At 49.2% G+C, this 20,386-nt stretch overlaps 1 protein-coding gene across 1 annotated transcript in view; it reads left to right on the top strand.

Annotated features, from left to right (window-relative positions):
* TP63 (tumor protein p63) overlaps positions 1 to 20,386 on the top strand; it is a 1,032,286-nt gene that overhangs the window by 159,481 nt on the left and 852,419 nt on the right. The window lies entirely within an intron of this gene.

Genomic DNA, 20,386 nt, shown 5'->3' with positions numbered 1-20,386 from the left:
CTCCTCCCCCCCCAACATTTCTAGCCTCTTGCCATACCATGGTTTCCGCCTCCGCCCACTGTTGTAGGTCTTTCCACCATACTTCCAAAAGTGGTTTGATGTCTTCCATCCCATAGCTATTCTCCTTTTTGCAAGCACATATGCCAGATCTTTCAATTTGCTTATGTGCCCAAATGTACGCGGCCTGGGGAAACCCCCAACAGACATTCCCATACTGTATCTACCACAATCTTGACACCCTTTTCCGCAAACATATGTTCAATCTCCCCCCAAATGCTCTCAATAATCGGGCATGACCAGAACAAATGCACCATGCCCGCATTCTCCTCATTGCATTTAGGGCATGCCTGCCGTCCTGCATTTTTGAACTTGGCTATTCTTTGGGGTGTCAGGTACGCCCTGTGCGTAACATACAGTTGTATCTGTTTGAGTCTAGCATTCCTCGACACCTTCTTGTGATACCCTTGCACTCGTTCCCACATCCTATCTTCCATCGGGGCTCCCACCTCGTTTTCCCAATCCAGTCTCAGCTGCGTCACCTCCTTTCCCACTTTAGTCATCAATATCTCATATATCCTAGATGTCTCATGGCCCCCCTCCGCTATATCATATATTACATCTATGATAGCGTCTGGTTCTCCTTCCAGTACCAGTTCAGGCCACGTTGTCTTGGTCTTCCGCACCAATCTGATACGTAATCTATTGGCCACTATGTAGCCCAGTTTCCACTCCCAACTCCTCAAAGTCTGTTATGATCCCATCCTGCCAAATATTCCCCATCGTAACTATCCCAACCTGCTCCCAGTGGTTCCTAATCAGCCTCCTTAACTGCTCTTCCCCAACTGCCAGCGCAACCAGTGGTACCTGTGGGGAGCACAGGTACGGGTTCTCCATCAATTGAGAAGCCCTGTGCCACATCTTCCACCCCAGTACCATCATCTCAGGGCGCCCTCCCATTACTGCTGGGGGAAACGACATAACCTCCTTCAGATAAAAGGGGCCGCAGTCCCGCCCGTACAATCTGGTTTCAGTGGTTAACTCTTCCGAGAGCCATTTAGCTACATATTGCAACTGACTTGCAACATAATACACTTCATAATTTTGTAATTTTATACCCCCTTCTTATGAAAATTCTGCAGCTTCCAGAGAGCTAATCTATTCCGTGTGCCGAGCCACAGGAAGTCCCAGCACATGCTGTCTAGTTTGAAGAACTTCTTTGGTATAAGATATGGAATACTCCCAAAATAGTGCAGGAGCCTGGGCAACACCACCATCTTTAGCATCGCACCGCGTCACATCATTGCCAAAGGCAGCCTTACCCAGAACTGCATGCGATTCTCAATTTTCTTGACAGCTACCTCTGTATTACACTTGTGCTCTTCTTCAACCGTGTGGTATATGTCTATGCCAAGGTAGCGGAATGTGCTGGCCGCCCATGGCACGTGCAACACGAGTAATTGCTCCGGGGGAATCCTTTTATACACCCCCAATGGGAACATGCTAGACATTTGAGGGTTCACCGCTCTACCAGACATGTCCGCATACCTTCCCATCACCTCCAAAATATATTGGAGGTTTTCCTCTGGATGTCGCAAGTACAGTAATATGTCATCTGCGTATAGGGTTATCAGATGTTGTTCACCTCCTGCAGGGATGCCTATCGTGTCATATTGTTGCCTTAAATAGATGGCTAGGGGTTCCAAGGCCAGTATATAAAGCATGGGGGACCATGGACAGCCCTGTCTTGTTCCTCTTTGAAGCTTCCATCTCTCAGATATCACCGACCCCGTTTTTACTCTGGCCAGCGGTTCGCTATGTAACATTTTAGCCCACTGCAAATATCCCGGACCCATCACATAACCAGCCGGGGATGCCAACAACCATGGCCATCTGACAGAGTCGAAGGCCTTTATTGCATCCAGCGAGACAATCGGAAATTCGTCCTCGCTTTCGTTACCATATTCAACGACTCTATGGAGTCTTCTGAGGTTGTTTGTTATATTCCTATTGGGGACATAACCCGTCTGATCCGGATGTATCAATTTGCCTATTACTCTGCGCAACCTGTTTGACAGAACGGCAGTTAGCTTTACTGTCTTGATTCAACATCGACAGGGGTCTAAAAGAACTGCAGCTATTCCCAGGTTTGTTAGGCTTAGGTAGCGGTATTATAATCGCTTCTCTGAGTGACTCTGGGAATCTGCCTAGCTCGTACGCCTCATTCAACTTGTCTAGCAGCGGGGGGGAGCACCTCATCCTTAAAGATTTTATAAAATTCACTTGGAAGACCATCTGCCCCGGGGTCTTACTTGTTGGCAACTGTCTCACTACCTCTCCTAATTCCTCCAGGGTGATCGGTGCATCCAGCTCCTCACTTTCCTCAGCACTAATCTGCGGCAGTCCAATATCCTCTAATGTTTCTGCTATCATTACCTGATTAACCTCTCCATCATCCCCATACAGCTGCCCGTAATAGTTTGCAAATTCCTGATTAACCTCCTCCTGGGTATCCACCACCCCTCCGTCTTCCCTTGTTATTGATCTGATCCGGGGTCTAGGGGTTTTGCTCTTGTATAACCATGCCAAGATCCGTCCCGGTTTATCTCCTCCTGCATGCTGTCTCTCTATTTTTTATAGTTAAGGTTACACAACCTCTCCCAGAGCCCCGCGCACTTTTGCTGCATTTCTAGTATCAGATCAGCGTTTTGGCCGGTACTGTCCCCTCCCTTCAATGTCCTTTCCAGTTCTCTCTCGGTACTCTGCAGGTCCGCCAGGATCCCACCCTGCAACCCCTTAGACTTCGCGATAGCCACCCCCCCCCTCATAACAACCTTAAAGGCCTCCCAAAATGTACCCGCTGACTCCACAATGCCCGTATTCGTCTCAAAGTAGCTAACAATATCTTCCCTCATATCCTCTCTAAAAAGGGGGTCTCTAAGCGCCTCTGCCCTGAGTCGGCACGTCGGAATTCTTGCTCTTGGGGGGGGGGGGGGGGCAACACTGCCATCCAAGGAGAAGGAGCGAGTGGTCAGAAAGGACTCTCGCTTTATATTCAACCTGCGTGATCTCCGTCGGTATGTCCAGAGTGCCAAAGACATGATCTAGCCTTGTGTGCAATTGCTGTGGGGCGGAGTAATGCGAATATTGCCTCTCATGAGGATGACACACCCTCCATGCATCTTCCAGCCCAAAGTCATGCAGCAGCGTATGTAGCGCTTTTGCTGACGGGGCAGGTCTATCCATCTTTCCATCTGATCTGTCTACCTTAGGGTTTAATCCACAATTAAAATCCCCTCCCCAAATCACAGCACTCCCAACACACATGCTAAGCTTGTTACACAGGGTTCTAAAGTAGGCCGCTGTGTTCTGGTTCGGGGCATACATATTGACAACACTTATTTCCCTATTTTCCACCAGTCCCCTCACTATCACATCCGTCCGTCTCCACCAGCGTCTTTAACAGCTGAAGCGGGACGTGTGGTGCCACCCAGGTGATCGCACCCCTACCGTAAGCCGAATATGGTGAGCCCACCACGGTAACCTTCCATTTCCTCTGTCATCTCCATCTTATCTCGCGTTGGGTGCATCTCTTGCAATAAGGCAATATCTATCTTCAGTCTTTGTAGATACAGCATGACCTTGTTTCTCTTAAGGTAACTGTTAAGTCCCCTGACATTCCAAGTAATTATTTTAAGCTCCCCCATGGCATGTCAAAGTCCCTCTCCTTCCCTCTCCTGTGGATTCCGGCTCCCGCCGCTTACTCAGTCTATGTAGGCTCGTACCCCAACTGAAACTTCCCCTAACTATAAAAAACAAACTCTCCCTCCTCCCCCCCTCCCCACCTTTCCCCAACAACATCCTCCACAACTGTTGCCCAGCTCCATCCCTGGATCTCAGGCACCCCCGCATCTAGCCCTTTCTGGCAAAGCCTGTACTCGTAGCTCAGCAGGGTAAAACCCCCCTAATGGCCGCCTTACTACTAGTTCTTGGGGGTAGGTTGCCTCCATCCTGTGGCTCCTGTTTATTCTGAATTTCCTACGCCTAGTGCTACCCAGTTCGTTAACACACTTAATTAGCTATATTCCAGTCCAACAGGGGTATAGAGTCCATAGGCTACCCCACGTAGTTCTAATGTTCAGAAGCCTCACATAAGGGCTCCTCCTCCCACTCATCCCCCGTGGTCTCGATACCTTCCATCACTCGTGTTTCTGCAGATCCTGCTCCTCATTCTGTTCCGGGCTGACCTGCAAGTCCAGCCATTTTGCCACTTCCTCTGGGGTGTCAAAAAAGAGTGCTCTGTTTTTGTGCAACACTTTTAGCTTTGCCGGATACAGGAGCATATCAGCCATGCGCAGCCTCCTTTTGACTGCCACATAGCTGTATCTCTGCCTTTGCACTAGCATAGGGTAGTCTGGATACGCCCTGATGTTGGCGGATGCTCTTTCTATCGTTCCCCCTTTACGAAAATACTCCAGGATCCTCTCCCTGTCTTTATAGTTCAAAGTTTTCGCAATTATTGCCCGCGGCGGGGCCCCTGGCCGTGGCTTTATCAGGGCCCAATGTGCACGTTCAACCGTGAACCCTTGTGAGAGCTTGTCTGCCCCCATCTCTTGCGAAATCATATTTTCGACATAGTCCGTGGGGTCCTGACCCTCTTCTCCTTCCGGCAGGCCGACCACACGGTTCTTGTGCCGTCTGGCCCTTCCTTCTGCTTCTTCCGCTCGGTTTTTGAGGTTAGCAACCTGCGTGCTTACATCCATGTTAGTCTTGACCACTCTCTCCAGGCCACTCGTCCTTTCCGCCAGTGCTCTGACATCCTGTCGCAGCAGGGTGACTTCGATCCCCATTGCATCAATTTTATTCTCCAAAGCTGTCCGTAACTCTGCCATAGCCGTCCCCCATTTGGCACTCAATTCTGTTATGGCGGCTAGGACCTGATGATTATCCCCTGGCGGGGTACCTTCCGTGGAAGCGGCCGCTTCACTCTGCGCCAGGGTCGATGGGGGTCCGCTGCGCCTTCGCGAAAGTCTCCATTGTGGATTGCTTGCTCTTGGTCCTCAATCCTTTAACTGACATTGTGTTAACTTTCCTGCACGTTTGGCTCCAGCCCCTTAACGTTATCGTGCCTCCACCAATTCAGTTAGGCGCTGGGATATCTCTTTCGGAGCATAACGATGTGTGGTGGCCTACGGGGTTGTGTTTCGAGTGGGCTATGTCCTCCCACGTATTTCTGTAGGCGATGTCTCCTAAGCCTGTTCCTGCAGGCCAATGGGCACGCCTTCTCTGCCGCCAACACTGTGCCTCGGGCTTCCGGAATATACAGCGTTGTGTTCGCCTAGGGGGATCTGCCCCGCAGCATCTGCATCCAGCCTACTCAATTCTGAGCCCTGGCATGTTCTACCATCTGACAACCTTCCTGACCCCTTCTTGGCTCCATCTTGTTACGGTTTGTGCAAAAGTTGTTTGGTCTTGGCTTTGCCCCTCCCCCGGAAATCTTGCAATCCTTCCTTCGCATGGAATGCAGTGACCTATTCAGTGGTTTGCACTAACCAGTGGTACACAAGGTTGTATTCCGAGTGGGCTGTGTCCTCCCTCGTCTCATTGCTGGCTACTGTAGTCCGTGCTCCAATGGCATGCTTTGTGAGGCCAGTGCATACACTCACATACTCCCACCTCAGCGATTTCGCTCTGGATGTCAGGGTGCCAGTTTGTTCAGGTGACTGTGTCGCTTTGCAGTGCTTCGCTATGGGCGCTGCGTGTGTTAACAGATCTCAGCCATTTTCAAAGCCCCCTACGTCGCGACAGGCCCTCATTGTGAAAGGGGCAGATATTCGGTGCGTTTCGCTTGCTTATATAGCTCCTTGTTTCATGTGACCCTCTGTTCTAGCAACGCCCTCAGCGGACAGCATATCACGCCATGTCCATGCACTGCAACAATAAGGCGCTTCCCATCACTCGAGCGTCCTTTGCACCCTGTGCAGCTCACCGCTGATGCTCTTAATCCGTTTACTTTGCGCTCGGGGCCCTGCTGCCCTTATTTACAGTCCGCTCGTGAGTCGTGGTCGGTGTCCTTTGTGGAGCTCGCCGCCACCCGCTATCATGTGTTTCAATGTTTGACATTTAGTATATTTATATTCAATGATGGCTCAGGATCGGGATCATGCAAACATCAGGCGCCCGTCTCATGTTACACGGCCACGTACTGTTTCCTACGGCCGTTTCGCACTTGTCGTGGTTCGAGCTTCTGCCCGCCATATGATGTCAGTTATTTCATGCACCTGGGCCACCGCTGTCCTTATTGCTGGGCGCTCGTGGTCCATGCTTTTTGCAGAACTCGCCTTTATGAGCTGGTGGAAGCCGCTCGAACATCCGATGCCCGCTCTTCCGTACGCGGCTACTGTTACCGCTCCTCCTCTACCGATCTCAAAGCGCTGCCACAATGTTTCAAAATAAAACACAGCTTCAGAGCAGCGTCGCGTGTCCATCGGCAGCCGGCTTCTTTTCATCTCCCACGCTGTTACTTGCAATCCGTTCTTCCCGGGTTGCAATTACAGTTCCTTTGTTGTCCGCCATCTTGCGACAAAGTATCCAAGCAGCAGCTTCCCCGAAGTTCTTTTTCAGCTCGAATACCAGGTGCAATACACTTGGGGTTCAGGACAGCTGCAGGGCATACGTTCAGACATCCATGCCTTTAAGTTATAGGATGCATATGCCGCTTTTCGGGCATGTTTCACAGGATCAATACTAGATCAACAGGAGCCGTATTCGAAGAAGCGTCCTACTCCGTGGCCATTTAGCCACGCCCCCCCCTCTTCTAGGGCTAATAACTTCAATCTCTTCGATCCTATCAGGTGAAAACATTGTTCCTCAAGTTCAGACACTTCTTGACCTCTTCTACTGTGAAAATGACATCGGAAGAGATGATTCTGGTAATGTCAAAGGCTCAATCTTCAGTTGCCTTGGGCCTTTTCTCCCCCTGTCGTTCTGCATCTTCCGATGCAACCTCAAACACTGGTGCCATCTTCATCACAAGGCACTCAACAGCTACTTCATATTTATTCAAGAGTCTTCAGCACATTCTAGGGACCATCAAGATCTTGGAGATAACCCAGTGGATAAAGTCTGTCAAGATGTTTCTTGAACACATACTTGGCATCATGTAGTTTCTTGACTTGCACGCCTGACCCTGAAGAGCGAAAATTTGAGTGCTAGCAGCTGTCTTCTCGAGGGGGACAAGACGATGCACTGCAACTAGAATTCATCAAGGAAGTCCCCTTTATTCTGTTTCCTACCAAATGGATTCAACATTACATATTGTATTTTGGAACCAAGTCCACTAGTTTGAGTGCCAGTTATTGCGGTGGCACACGCACAAGGGCAAGGTTCTTCCTACACCTCCAGCTCTTATCCACACCACCCGAAAAAGCGACAGCGAGACCATGATGTGGCTGGTGCAGAAGGGTGTACTTAAGCACCCTTCATCTGCATCTGGAAAGCATACTTGCTTTTATAGCAGCTTGCAGTTTGAGGGTATGGAAGGGCATAGCAAACTTTTCTAACTTGCCTCCATAAAAGAAAGACCAATTTCTAATTGGCTGTCCGGATGGCCTGCAGGCAGTCGTGTTGTAGCTGTGTTGACCGAGCAGCCTATTGATATGTGCCTTTATCTGATAAGCAGAGGAATCTAGCACAAACACATCAAATCTGTTCCTGAGGCCCAGGACAAAGTCTGCACACACTCTCCTTTGACAGCCTTCAACTCCTATCAGTCATGTATGGACGATTAACTAACTAAACCAGACTAATGGGCTGACCACAAAATCCTGGTGATCACGGCCAAACCGCCTCTTAAACGTTCCTCTTCCATGAGCCACAAAGTAGCGAGTGTAGACCTTCCAAAATGTTAAGGTTTTCCAGGATAGGTCTCAAGACTGCAGCAACCGGAAAGGTCGATCTGCATCCTCAATGCAAACAAAAACAAAAAAGAAATGGAAAACCAAGGACTTATTCCTCTTCTATGGGGTTTCCTCAGACCAGCAGAAAAATGTACTTGATTCAGCCCAATGAACACATGAAACTGGCAGGAAGCTGGATCTCCTTACCGCAAGGTCTGAATTGCTATCACACAGGATATTTGAACTGATTTGGTGGTGTGAAGTGCCTTTTGGCTTCCCCTTGCACCCAACCCACCTTCTTTCACTGTGGCCAAAATCTTTTTAACTGATTTTTATCCCTTGTAAGGGTGCAGCAGGAGGAGACTGACGCACGGTTGGCATGGTGATTGCTATAGACATTTATTAGCCAAATTAAAGAGAAAACCTATCTCTAAAACACTAAGGGTTCTGTCAGAATGTCAGTGTAAATCAATAGTCTACCGTTCTGCGTCCGAAACCCTACTTCTGTCCCGTACTCTTAAAAATAAACTAGAGCTAAAGTAGACCACATTGGTCCAGAGGAATGACTCCTTTCTTCAGAACTGGGGATACAAGTCCACATCCAGGTGTTAGCTTCTTCTTGGGGAAATTATTCCCTTCCCTGGGTCAAATATGTCCAACACAAGAGACAAAGTTCCAGCACTTCTCTACGTCTGACACACTGCTTATCTTTTAACACTGTTAGTCTTTTCTGCTTTGGTTACCAGGGGGAATGCCCCCTTCACCTGGATTCTCTCACTTAAGTTTCACAGTCCAACACTTTCAAGCCTTTCACTTTGAGGATCCCAGACCCAGTCTTCCCTGTCTCCAGGCTTGGACAGGCTTGGTTCACTCCCCTGCCAAATACTGCCATGAGGAAGATGATTTACACTTCTCTGGTGGGTGCAGGTCTCAGAACCGTATTTCGCCTCTGCTTTGATTTGGCAGGCCTGGTTCACTTTCCTGCCAGGTACTGCCACAAGGAAGATGATGTGTAGGGATCTTCTTTTGTGGGTGTGGGTCCCAGACCTGTTTTTCTCTTCTACATTGTCATTGGGTACTTGGAGCACTTTCGTCTCAAATACTGCCACAAGGACGTTAACTTATGGTGGTCTCTTGTTCCTGGGTCCCGACCCTTACCTGGTGGTCTGTGGCTTCAACCTACCACCACGCAGTGTTTTTTCCCCCTCAAATCTTCACAATTCTCTTTAGGTTCCCAGACTCTGTGCCTGTCCTTGCCTGCACTTTGGGGTTGTGTGTGTAACCTTGGCAACTTTTTTGGTACCCAAACCTTCCTTTCCCTTTTCCTAGGACTTGTGACCCTTGTGGTGTATGGATTAAGCCCCATTATCCCCCCCTGCATCGCAGCCGGTTCGGCCGTTGCCTGTAGGGATTCCTGCACACGACGGTGGCTCTTCTTGGGGACTCGAGTTGGCTGTCCGTTCCTCCTCTGGCATAGTCAGCTTCTCGCGTCTGGTGCTGTGACCTGTGACTACCGGCGCTGTAAGTATGTGGTGTCTAGCCTGTTCCTCTGGCATTTTGTATGATGGATGAATGCATCTCTGATTATGTGTGCTATCTAAGGAATCCCTGTTGGAATGTAGAAGGTGGGAGTGCTGGGGATTCCAGGGTTGACTGTTGGGGCCTTGGAGATGGAAACCAGAGCTAGAAGGCTGTCGAACCCCATCCCTCCCCTGTTACTTTCCTGCCTGAGGTCTAAGTGTATAAAGCCCTTTTCTTTTTGGTACTTGCATCACTCAGCGTTAGGCCAGTATGGCTCTTGGACCTGCGGTCCAGCTTCTTATGGAGCCTTTGCCTGGCTTCACGGTCAAAGGACCGACCGTCTGGTCCTGGAGAGCCGCCTTCTGCAACTCGCTGGCTTCTTCTGCTCTCTGGTCTCCACGGTTTCTGTGCTCCCACGTCTCACAGCTTCCATGCCTGCTGTTGCTGAAGGGCTGGCTTGACAACATAGTAAGCCCTCTTTAATTGTAATCTTAAGCGGACATGGAAGACTGTTCATTCAGGTTCTCAGCATTGCTCTTCCTTGTTCCACACGTCTTCCTCATCCCAGTATTGGTTAAGCAGGTCTCCCTGGGGTAGGTAGTCCCTGCTCTTCCTTGTCTCAGTAGTTAGGTTTTCATACTTGCATAAATACATAGAAGTAGTGGATAGGGAGTTTGGGGGGGGGGGGAATGGGATAGGAAGGTGTACAAGGTGTGGGTGGAGTGTTGTTGTATGGCATTCTCATTTAGATGTTCTCCTTTGTCCCCAGAATCGGAAGTCTCTCCTCATGAGATCCTCCCGCTGAGTACAACACCTAGGAGGACTATCGGGTAGCGGCCTCACCACCCTGGTCTCGTGGGAAGGCCCCCCCCCCCCTTGACCTCCCAGAGTAGTGATGACATCCCTGGATTCGTGTCACCCCTCTGGATTTACCCTTTGCGAACTTGACTGTTCTATTAACTCTATCGTATTTAGTGGATGATCTTCCCTTTCTTTAGAATAGATTCTTGCAAGTTCTATTTTATAGGGTATCAAAGCTATGAGTATCTTCCACTTTCGACTAAGCCAATCAAAAAAGCACTCTGAAAGACGCCAGCATCTCTTTGCCAGCTTGTCTGGACACCCCTTTGTTGGCCCTGAACCTTAATGCTCCTACGTCCCGTCCCCTTTCCTCCATACTTGTGGGGGCATTCCGTCCTTCGGGGCGGGACCGGAGCACATTTGTCAAAAAGCATCAAAAATTAAATTGTCCTTTTTATTTTCATGTGGGGCCACAGCACGTAGCCGTAACCCCGCCCTCCTGAGCTCTGCATCGCCCTTCAGTCCTTTTCTCCGTGCGGTCGGGGCTGGATGCACTAGCATCACTGGGAATTGTTTTTTATTCCCTTTGTCCTTCCTTCCTACTCCCGTTCCACGGTCATCTAGTCCTCCGTCTATGCCGTGTCTGGGATTCGTGTCCTGTACTTCATGCAAACGTAGTTTCGCGACGACTGATCACCGATCTTTGCTTGGAGTGTCACATGGCTGGAATTCGTGCTTCTATTGCGATTCCCTCTGTTCGTGCTCTCCAACGTCGTCTTCTTCGGTGGGAGGAAGCATTTCAGTGCATTCCTCCACCTCATCTCCAGCTTTTCAACGACGAAAAGAAGAAACGCCCGGTAAGTTCTTTACTTTTTAGGGTGCCTCGGCCAGGGGACTCCTTCCCGGGGTCTTCCAGGACTGGGAGGGGCTCGAGTAGCTCTGTCACCAGGGGTTCACCTGAGGTGCCCCACAAAGGGCCTAATAGGCGCACCAGAAGTATCTCCGAGGGATCCCGCAACGGACCGCCAAAACCGGACACTGTTCCGAGGTTCACTTTTGGGTGCTAAAGTTCAGCCCAATTCTTCTGTGCCTCTGGATACCGGGGTTCGTCCTGTGGTCTCCATTTCTAGAGCTTTCCACACTGAGTCACGGCTCGAGACCTCTCTTGAGAGAGCCATTCGTCCTGGGTTACAACCGGAGGTTCCTCTTCTTGGGGCTAAATCCAACACACAGAATGGAGGGATCCTCTTTGAGGGTCTTGTCAGTGAGGTACGTTCCTCGCCGTCCCACGCTCCCGATCGTGCTGGTACAGGTTCTGTTGAGGGGGCAAAGAGGGCGGTCACGGACCACAGGCCTTCCAGTACCAGCTCTGCCGAGGTTACTCCACTGGAGGCTAATTCTGGGGCAGTTCCTAAAATATCCAGTAAATATTCAAGACCTGCCAGCACTGGCTCGGCTGAGGATCCTTGTTTCAAGGCTAAAGTGTTACTTAAGTCCCGTCTCCCCTTAGGAGACAATGGCCTCATCTTCACATGTGACGTAGTTCTCCTCAGGTGTAGACAAAATGGCAGCCCACCCTCCATGGTCCACCGCGGCCATTTTGGATACCTCTTACACCTATGGTCATGACGTCTGGTGCTGGGAGAATTTCTTTTGGGGCTGTGCAGCATTTTCCATGCTATGTGGATGACAAAAAGCTGTTGCGCCCTTCATTCGACTGGCGTGCTTGGGCACCTCTGCCTCAAACAGTCTTCTCCCTCCTGGCTCCCCACCACTGATCTATGTCGATGCGGCCGGTGGTGGGCCCTTCTGACAACTATCCTCCTTACGTTCATGGGGGTATGGCCCTCATGAGCAGCCTTTGCCTGTTCCGGCGCCAAAACCTTTGTTTGAGGTTGCGTTTTTTGGGAAGTTTCAGATGCTCATGCACTCTGACCCCATGATGCCTTATTTCAAATGTCTTTTCACGGAAATATACCCTGAACCTCCTGTCCCACCTTCTGCCCTGGCTGTTCTAAGCCAATCTGAGGCTGTGGAAAGAGCTAGCCGATTTCCAGGAGTGTATTCCTGCGGATAGGCCAGACTATTTGAAAGCCGGTTTGTCGGACTCCAGTGTTGGCACACGATCTACTGGAAGCAGAGGCGTACCACGTAGATACCTTTGATCGAGGCCTTACCTTATGGTTGGGGTTGACCTCTACCACCAAGCGTGGCTTCACGCGACAAAGTTCTCAAAGGTAGTGCAAGAAAAAGTACTGAACCTTCATTTTGATGGCAAGGAATTGTTCTGTTCTTCTATAGACGAGGAACTTGCAAAGACTAAAGCGAGTACCCAAACCGCCAAATCTTTATCGGTCCTGGCAAAAGGTCCAGATGAGGCTTCCTTATAGACAGAGGTCAGGGTCCCAGACTTGGTCCTTCTCTGGATTCAGGTGTTTTCAGGATCGCCGTGCGCTCCGATCTGAAGCTCCGATTGGCGGGCCCAGCCGAAAACAAAAACGACAAGGTGGTCGGTTTTTCTCTCGGCCACCAGCCTCCTCTCCAGGGACAGGTAGTCTCCCTGCCGACAAATTATTTTTGTCGGTCCCACGAGATTCTGGTAGGAGCACGAATCCCGTCTCATCTGGAGGCGTGGCAGACCATCACCGATGACCGGTGGGTTTTGTTCATCGATCGAGCGGGGTTCCGCTTGCCCCTCCCCATCACTGGGTCTCCCACCCTCAAAACCGAGGTACGAAAACTTCTAGACCTCAGAACGGTGGAGCCTGTTCTCCTCAGGGAGCAGGGGAGGACTACTACTCCTGTCTGTTCTGTGCCCAAACCCAACCAGGCTGGTCTGCGCACTATCCCCGATCTTTCCAAGTTCAACCTTTCTCCCCAGGAGAAATTAAAGATGATTACGCCCTGCCAGATAAAGTCCTCAGCGTGGTGGACCTTCAGGATGCATGCATATTTTGATTTGGAACCTGCATCGAAACTATCGGTGGTTTTCTGTGGGAGCAGAAAACCTACAGTTTCGTGTACTCCTCTTTGGTCTCAGCTTAGCGAGGCGCACCCGCGACTCCTCAGAGGGCCCCCACAGCAGATCTGCCAAAACCGGATCTTCTGAGGTTCCCCGTTTTTCTTCTGTGGCTCTGGATACCAGGGTTCGCCCTGAAGCTTCCGCATCTGGAGCTAACCGCACCGTGTCTGGGCTTGAGGATTCTCTCGAGGTGGCTATACGTACCAGGGTTAAACCTGAGGTTCCCCTTCTTGGAGCCAGTACCGGCTCTGCCGAGGTTCCTTGTTTCAAGGCTAAGATGGCACACAAGGCCCCTGACTCCCCTGAGGAGACTATTGCCTCAATTGATCCTGTGACGCAGTTCGCCTCAGATGTGCACAAAATGGCGGCCCAACCTCCCCGGACCACGGTGGCCATTTTGAATACCTCCCTTACAGTGTAGTTTGTGTTTGCACGAACAATTTGGTGGCAATGTTTTACATCAGCAAACTGGGTGCCACCAAGTCTCATCTCCTTGTGGATCTTGCCATACGAATTTAGGACTGGGCCATCCAGCACAATGTTTGCTCCAGGCTGTACACATCCCGGGTCACATTAATGTGGCCTCAGATTCACGCAGTCGCCAGCCAATTACGAGTGGGAGATGAACAGCAATGTCCTCTACAACCTTCTCCAGATGTGGACCTCTTTGCAACTTCTTCAAACAAGAAACTTCCTCTTTATGCGTCAATGGACGGGCTCAGAGCGTCCCCCCTGGGGGACGCCCTCGATCCCATAGGGCAACATGAAAGCTTATGATTGCCTCTGATCCATTCGTCGCTCTGCAAGCTCAGGAGCCCATCAAACTGAACTCTCCTTTTCATAGCTCCTTGGTGGCCAGCCAGATTCTGGTTTTCGGAACTACAGCATCTGTAGGTACTCCGCCATACCCCCTCACCCCACCCCGCAAACCCATTCAGATTGCAGCAGATTCCAGACCTGCTTCACCAGATGTGGCACCTCTCCCCACAATCGTTCAGCTTGGTGGCCTGGTGCCCGAGTTCAGATCGTTAGCACAATTTGATCTGTCCGAAGACACTATGTATATTATCCAAGCGGCCAGGAAGCCTTCTATGGGGGCTCAGTACAGGAGCAAATGGCTCTGGTTTTGCCATGGGTGTTTAGCTAATCAGCTCGATCCCAGGCAAGCTTCGGTCGACACCGTTCTATCTTTTGTGTCTCATCTGGCTGCTTCTGGCATCCATGTTCTGTCAGACAAAATGTACTTATCCGTTATTGCGGCCTACCTGTCCACGGACAGCTGTTCATTTTCATTGACTGGTGGCGGGTCTTCATCTCGCCCCATCAGTGCGTACCCCTCATCCCAAATGGGATCTGAATGTGGTCCTCACTGCGTTATGCATAAGCCATTTCAACCCATGGCCACTACCGATCTTAAGTACCTCTCTTGGAAGGTTGCCTTTTGTTCGCAATAACATCGGCAAGGCGAGTTAGCGAGCTGCAAGCTCTTTCCGTGGAACATCCGTTCCTCACTTTCCACAAGGATAAGGTTGTGCTTCGCATGCATCCTTCCTTCCTGTCTAAGGTGGTTACTGATTTTTTTTTTTTTTTTTTTTCATTTGAACCAATCGTTCCCCTTACCTGCCTTCTTCCCTTGCCGGGCATCTGAGGCCGAGAGAGTTATTACATAACTTGGACGTCAGGCGAGCCCTGACGTTATCACTCAATAGAACGGGTGAACTCAGGCATTCCTTACAACTTTTTGTCACATTCAGAAACCCGAAAGGGAAACCAGCTTCCAAAGCCTCCATCTCCCGCTGGATTGCCTCATGTATTTCAGAGGCCTATAAGATTCATGGCCTTCAAGCACCGAAGGGCATCCATGCACAGTTAGTCTGTGGCAAGCGGGTGCTGTTGCCTTCCAAAAATATGTCCCTTGGGAGTCCATCGCCAAGGCGGCTACGTGGGCCTCCCCATTGGCTTTTTGTAAGTGCTACTGCTTAGACCAGATCTCCAGGGCTGATGCCCAATTTGGCCAGGCTGTTCTTCAGAACTTATTCCAGTAAATGGGTTTTTTATGCACCCGTAATAACCTATGGTGTGCGCTTGGGAGTCTCCCACAAGTATGCAGGAAAGCGGACGGGACGTGGGAGTATAACAAATTTACTCACCGTAGTGACTACCTTACTCTGAGTCCATGGTCCCCTTTCCTCCATACGCCCACCATCCCCTCTAAGTATCTCTATTATTGCTTAAATGGTCTCAGACCTGGCGATAGAAAAGTACTGATGGGCGGGGTGGAGCTCAGGAGGGCAGGGTTACGGCCACATGCTGTGGCCCCGTGTATAAATAAAAGGACCACAATCAAATGTTTGATGCTTTTTGACAAAAGTGCTCTGGTCCCGTCCTGAAGGACGGAATGTCTCCACAAATATGGAGGAAAGGGGACTATGGACTAGGAGTAAGGGGGTCACTAAGGTGAGTAACTGTTAGATTTATATGCCCTCCTAGTTCATGGTCCATTGTGCTCTTATGCGCCAGCATGTACAAAAACCTTTCTGGTGCCAGTTCTGTTACAAGAATGAGTTTCTTTCAGGTTTGGCGTTCTGCACCACTTTTCTTGCATGCATGTCTAGTTGAATGCAGATGTTGCTACAGTTAATCAATGTGTTTGCTGGAAATAGGATTGCTAAAGGGAGCAGGCAACATTGCAGAATCCTCTGACAGGTTAGTTGGAGTTTGTTTCCTCTGAACAAGGCAGGCTTCAGTTTCAACTTGAGAAATGCGGTCTCTGTAATAAATGACTGCACGAGTTGTCCCTTAACAGCTACACCTCCAGCAATGTTGCATTTGACCGGGTAATACTCCATGTGTGCCCACTTTCACCACAGCTCTGGTTTTTGAACCATTAGCATAATTGCTAAGATAACTCAACAAGCACCCTTATTCCCCTGCAGTTTACTTGAAGTCATCTTAAAAAAGTTAAATTGTACGCTGGCAACTTCTCTGAGCAGCTTTGCGTGCAAAGCTTGTTAGGTAAGAATTAGTGCAGTCCAGCTGGTTTGGAACTACACAAGACTTATCTCTTGGTATAAGATAACCCACTTTTTAATATAGGCCTGTACTACACAAGTTGGTAGTGTGACTGAACAGCCAGGCTTATCTTAAGAAGGGTAATGTGAGCTGTGCAGTGAAATCAGTAAATACAGGTATCCAAGTAAACACTTGCACACTTAAAGTTATAATATACATATTTATATATATATACACAGATATTTAAAGCATTCTTTAAAAAGTAGCAACTGATAGTGACATTAATCCCAAGTTGGGATTCAATTAAAGTGAAAAATAAAGCAGGTGGGTCATTTTTCATGTTATATATTTTACAGCATCATGGGTGACGTCATAGGAGGTCAGAAATAACTTATTTTGTGTCATCTTTGCAGTATTGAGTTATAAAGGAGGAAAGGATTATGGTTAGATCAGAGCATGCTGGTATTCTACAAAAACAGTTATTCTCCAAGAGGGATGCAGGCAGTCTTTTATCCCAGCAATAGTGTTAAACAATTAAAACCTTTAAGGGAACAATCACTGCCAAAGCCAATAAGTCCAGAAGGGGGCCTTTACGGAGCCAGGACAGCCAATGGGCAAAGTCAAAGTTCTGACGCTCTCTTATTAGAAAATGTTCCTAAATAGTCAGTAGTTCAAATAGAAAATCTCAGCAACTCAACAGTCGCCGCCTTGAAGCACAAGCTGAAAGACCAGTTTAAGTAAGTTGAGGCCAACCTGGAGTAGTGTTAAAAAGCACTCCCCCAGGTAGGAAGCGCCCCAAATGGCAAAAGTATGATATACCCCAAAACCCACAGTACCTGTGAACTGAAGAATTTGTTCCAGATGGATGCCTTCTGATTGCAGTACAGCAGACCCTTGTTCCGGACCTTGGTCGTGGTGACGAAAGGGAGAACGTCTGGCAGGCTCCTGCGGCAGCACTCGAGAGAGTGTGACACGGCAGCAATAGATTTTCCTCGATTTCAGTGGTTTTGGCGCCTTTTTCGCAGCACCAAAGAACAAAAAGCTCTGGTTAGAAGTTCCTTGGTCCTGGACTCTGGTGAGGGGACTCTGGATGCAGATTCCCTGCTTCTGTAGGGTCATCTGGAGCCCAACAAAGGTTTGGCCGGATTCGCACTTCGGAAGACAATGCATACCCTGGGTATTGAGATTCTGCCGCTTTGGAAAGTCACAGCAAGTCGAGTGTTGTGACAAAATAGTTTGTCTAGAGCAGGGGTCTGCAACGTTTGGCTTCCAAGATGTTTTGGACTACAACTCCCGTCATCCCTAACCAGCAGAGTCAATAGCCAGATAGCATAGGAGTTGTAGTACGAAACATCTGGAGAACCAAAGGTTGCAGACCACTGGTCTAGAGGCTAGTTGGTCCCACCAGTCTAAGGATGGAAGTCGTCCGTACGGGTGTACAGGAGAGCGGGAAATTCACTGACGGGCCCATAGGTCAGTGCTCACCCTCTACTACTTGTAAGACAGGATAGCTGCACCATGTGAGGGATGGGGGTGCAGGATTAACTTACTCCAACACGACTCAATAATGAGGACTCAGTAGTTTGGCAAAGGGAAGTCTGTTTAATGACAAGTACATCAAACGGGGAAACAAATGGAATCGGCATCGTTGCGATCACCTGTCTCGCTCCAACTTCCACAAACTTCAGTGGAACAGCAATTCTTATAGGCAATATTCGTCATAATTGACGTCTAATTCTACAAAACTCGTCATGCAATATAATTGGTTTGGAAAGGTAACTTAAGTATAGGTGCTGTATCTGTATATGATAATAGAGCATGCAGATTGGATAATTATCGGGTTGGCATCTACGCCCCTCCCTCTACATCACACGTGATAGACGTCACTGCAAGTATGACGTCTTATTGGTTCTACGATATATAGGACCCCAGATAACTTGGTCCATTGTGATTGGGCAGGTTACACCACTAGACATAAATGTCCCCACTTTTAATTGGCAGCATGCAGAATGGACACCCAGGTGCCTGGTGTCCCAAGTTTCACCTTGCCTCCCTTCCATCAATCAGTATCTTGGGCTATGTGTCTATTAGTTGGCTGGGTATGGCCTCGAAACTGTAGCCTTTTATCAGGAAAAGTTATGGCATCCTCGGGTTCTGGGTGACATCAGGCGGTGGTACCTCCTCGCGCCTGGCTGATCACGTGCTAGTTCACCATGAATCTGCTTCAGTTTCCAGATTTTAGTGTACTTCTGTTTCGGCCTCGCCACCTGCATGGGCCCCCCTTATCTTGACCTTCATGGGGCAGGCTGGTATGCTCTGAAGTCTGAGTCTCGTTAGCGAACGCTCTGCTCCCCTTCTCTGGATGACCTCGATTTCCTAGACATGAGCCACTCTGAGTTTCGATTCCGCACCTGCTCTTGCCTCTGGCTGGGTTACGAAACTTGGCCTGTCAGGCCTCTGGCAGCCTGGGTACATTTCTGCTTTTACAAAATGGAGTCTCACTTGTATAATGTGTCTTATTGAGGTAGATATATGGTTGGCGCTTGCCGCTCTAATCTTCTACTAAGCACTGCAAGCAGTATCGTTTTCTTTAGCTTCTTGCGTTCCAAGCCTATTTACACACGTTTAACTGGTCGGTTGCTTCCATCTTGTCTCGTAGCAATGTTTCCTCACGTTTTAACATCGTCTCTTCTCTGTGTACATTACATTTATTTTCGTAGCTACTCGCACTGGCGTGCTATCTTCGATGGCTGTTTTCGTTCATTCGCGAGTCTGTTCAGGCCCTTGTCTCATTTCCACTGGCCTTCCATTAAGGCTCTTTGGGTCTCTTCGTGGACCGTCTGTATGTACTCTTCGTTTCGTATCAGCGGCTGGTACGGCTATCTGATAGGGTACCGTGCTGCCCAGGGTTGTCTGGTTATGGGCGCTTCAACAGCAATGGATCTTCTGATGTACACTGGGCAGAGCCCCAGTGCAGCTCTTTGTTGGTTCATTTGTTCCTCATACGTCACATACCTTGGTTAGTACTCTTCTGGTACCTCGAAATGAGGGGCAGAGGTGCAGGCCATGTCTGGGACCTCCTCTACACGGGTCTTCCCGGTTTATACAAAAATGGGGTCCGCACAGCTGCAGGGCTTCAACGGGCACTTTATGGTCCAGGAGGGTGCTGTTGGCACCACGTTGTCTTCGTCGGATGTTGTCCGCCAGTGGTCGACTCTCCCTCTATTTCCAAAAGCCTTACTTTTTATGCAATTTCCCATTCATTCACAGCCCTCCGCTGTCGATCAGCCAATAGGGACTGGTTTCACTCTGGCACATCCAGAAACAAAGGACAGGGAAGCTTTGGGACCCTCCCTCACTTCCTGCCTTTCCAGACACACTGGAGCCTGGGTGCGCTTCAGGGCTGAAGCCCGTCAAAGGTAAAACACACAAAGGACTCAAACCCGATTCAAACACAGTTAAAGTCCAGAAGAAACTAACTGACAAAAAGGGGCCATTTTGGGAAAATGGTCACCCTTGCGTGCTGTACTGCAGTTGATGTATCAGCCTGCAGATACATATCGCCAGGTAGTAAACCAGAAACCACTGCCACCAGCCAATCAAGTTAGTGTAACAGAATGTTACATGAAGAATGGGTTAAAAGAGTTAATATATAATCTCCCAGCACTCCACATAGGTTGGTGTGGGCTGGACCAACAAAGGAAAAGTTAAGACAGGGGCCATCTTACTATTCTTGGGAACAGTAGTTCACCCAAGAAAATGTAAATGAACAATGTACAAAGGACTTCAGTGGCACTGCATGCAAAAAGGTGCTGTCGCAATGCAAAACGCAGATGACTGTGGAGTTTACCAGACTCCATAAAACGGTAAAACACAGAAAATCGTAGTCTGGGAAAACAAATGAGGGAGTGAGAGAAAAAGTCCCACTCAGGAGTTAAAATTAAAAAGCTTTGAGTCCAGCAAAAGAGCTGGGGATTTCTAAGGTTAAAGGGAATTGGCACAGAAATGAACCTTCTCCCTTACAGCTTACCACAAACTGCACCGCTGCTCTAGAGGTATAGAGTGGCATTTCAGGATGAAGGCCAGATAGAGTCAATTGGATCTAATGCATTGGAACTCATGTCTTGATACACTA

The sequence above is a fragment of the Ambystoma mexicanum genome, chromosome 10, assembly GCF_040938575.1.
Source record: "Ambystoma mexicanum isolate Mex_15411 chromosome 10, UKY_AmexF1_1, whole genome shotgun sequence".
Classification (NCBI taxonomy): domain Eukaryota; kingdom Metazoa; phylum Chordata; class Amphibia; order Caudata; family Ambystomatidae; genus Ambystoma; species Ambystoma mexicanum.
Note: the sequence above shows the minus strand (reverse complement) of the source record. Positions and strands in the feature narration are given on the sequence as shown.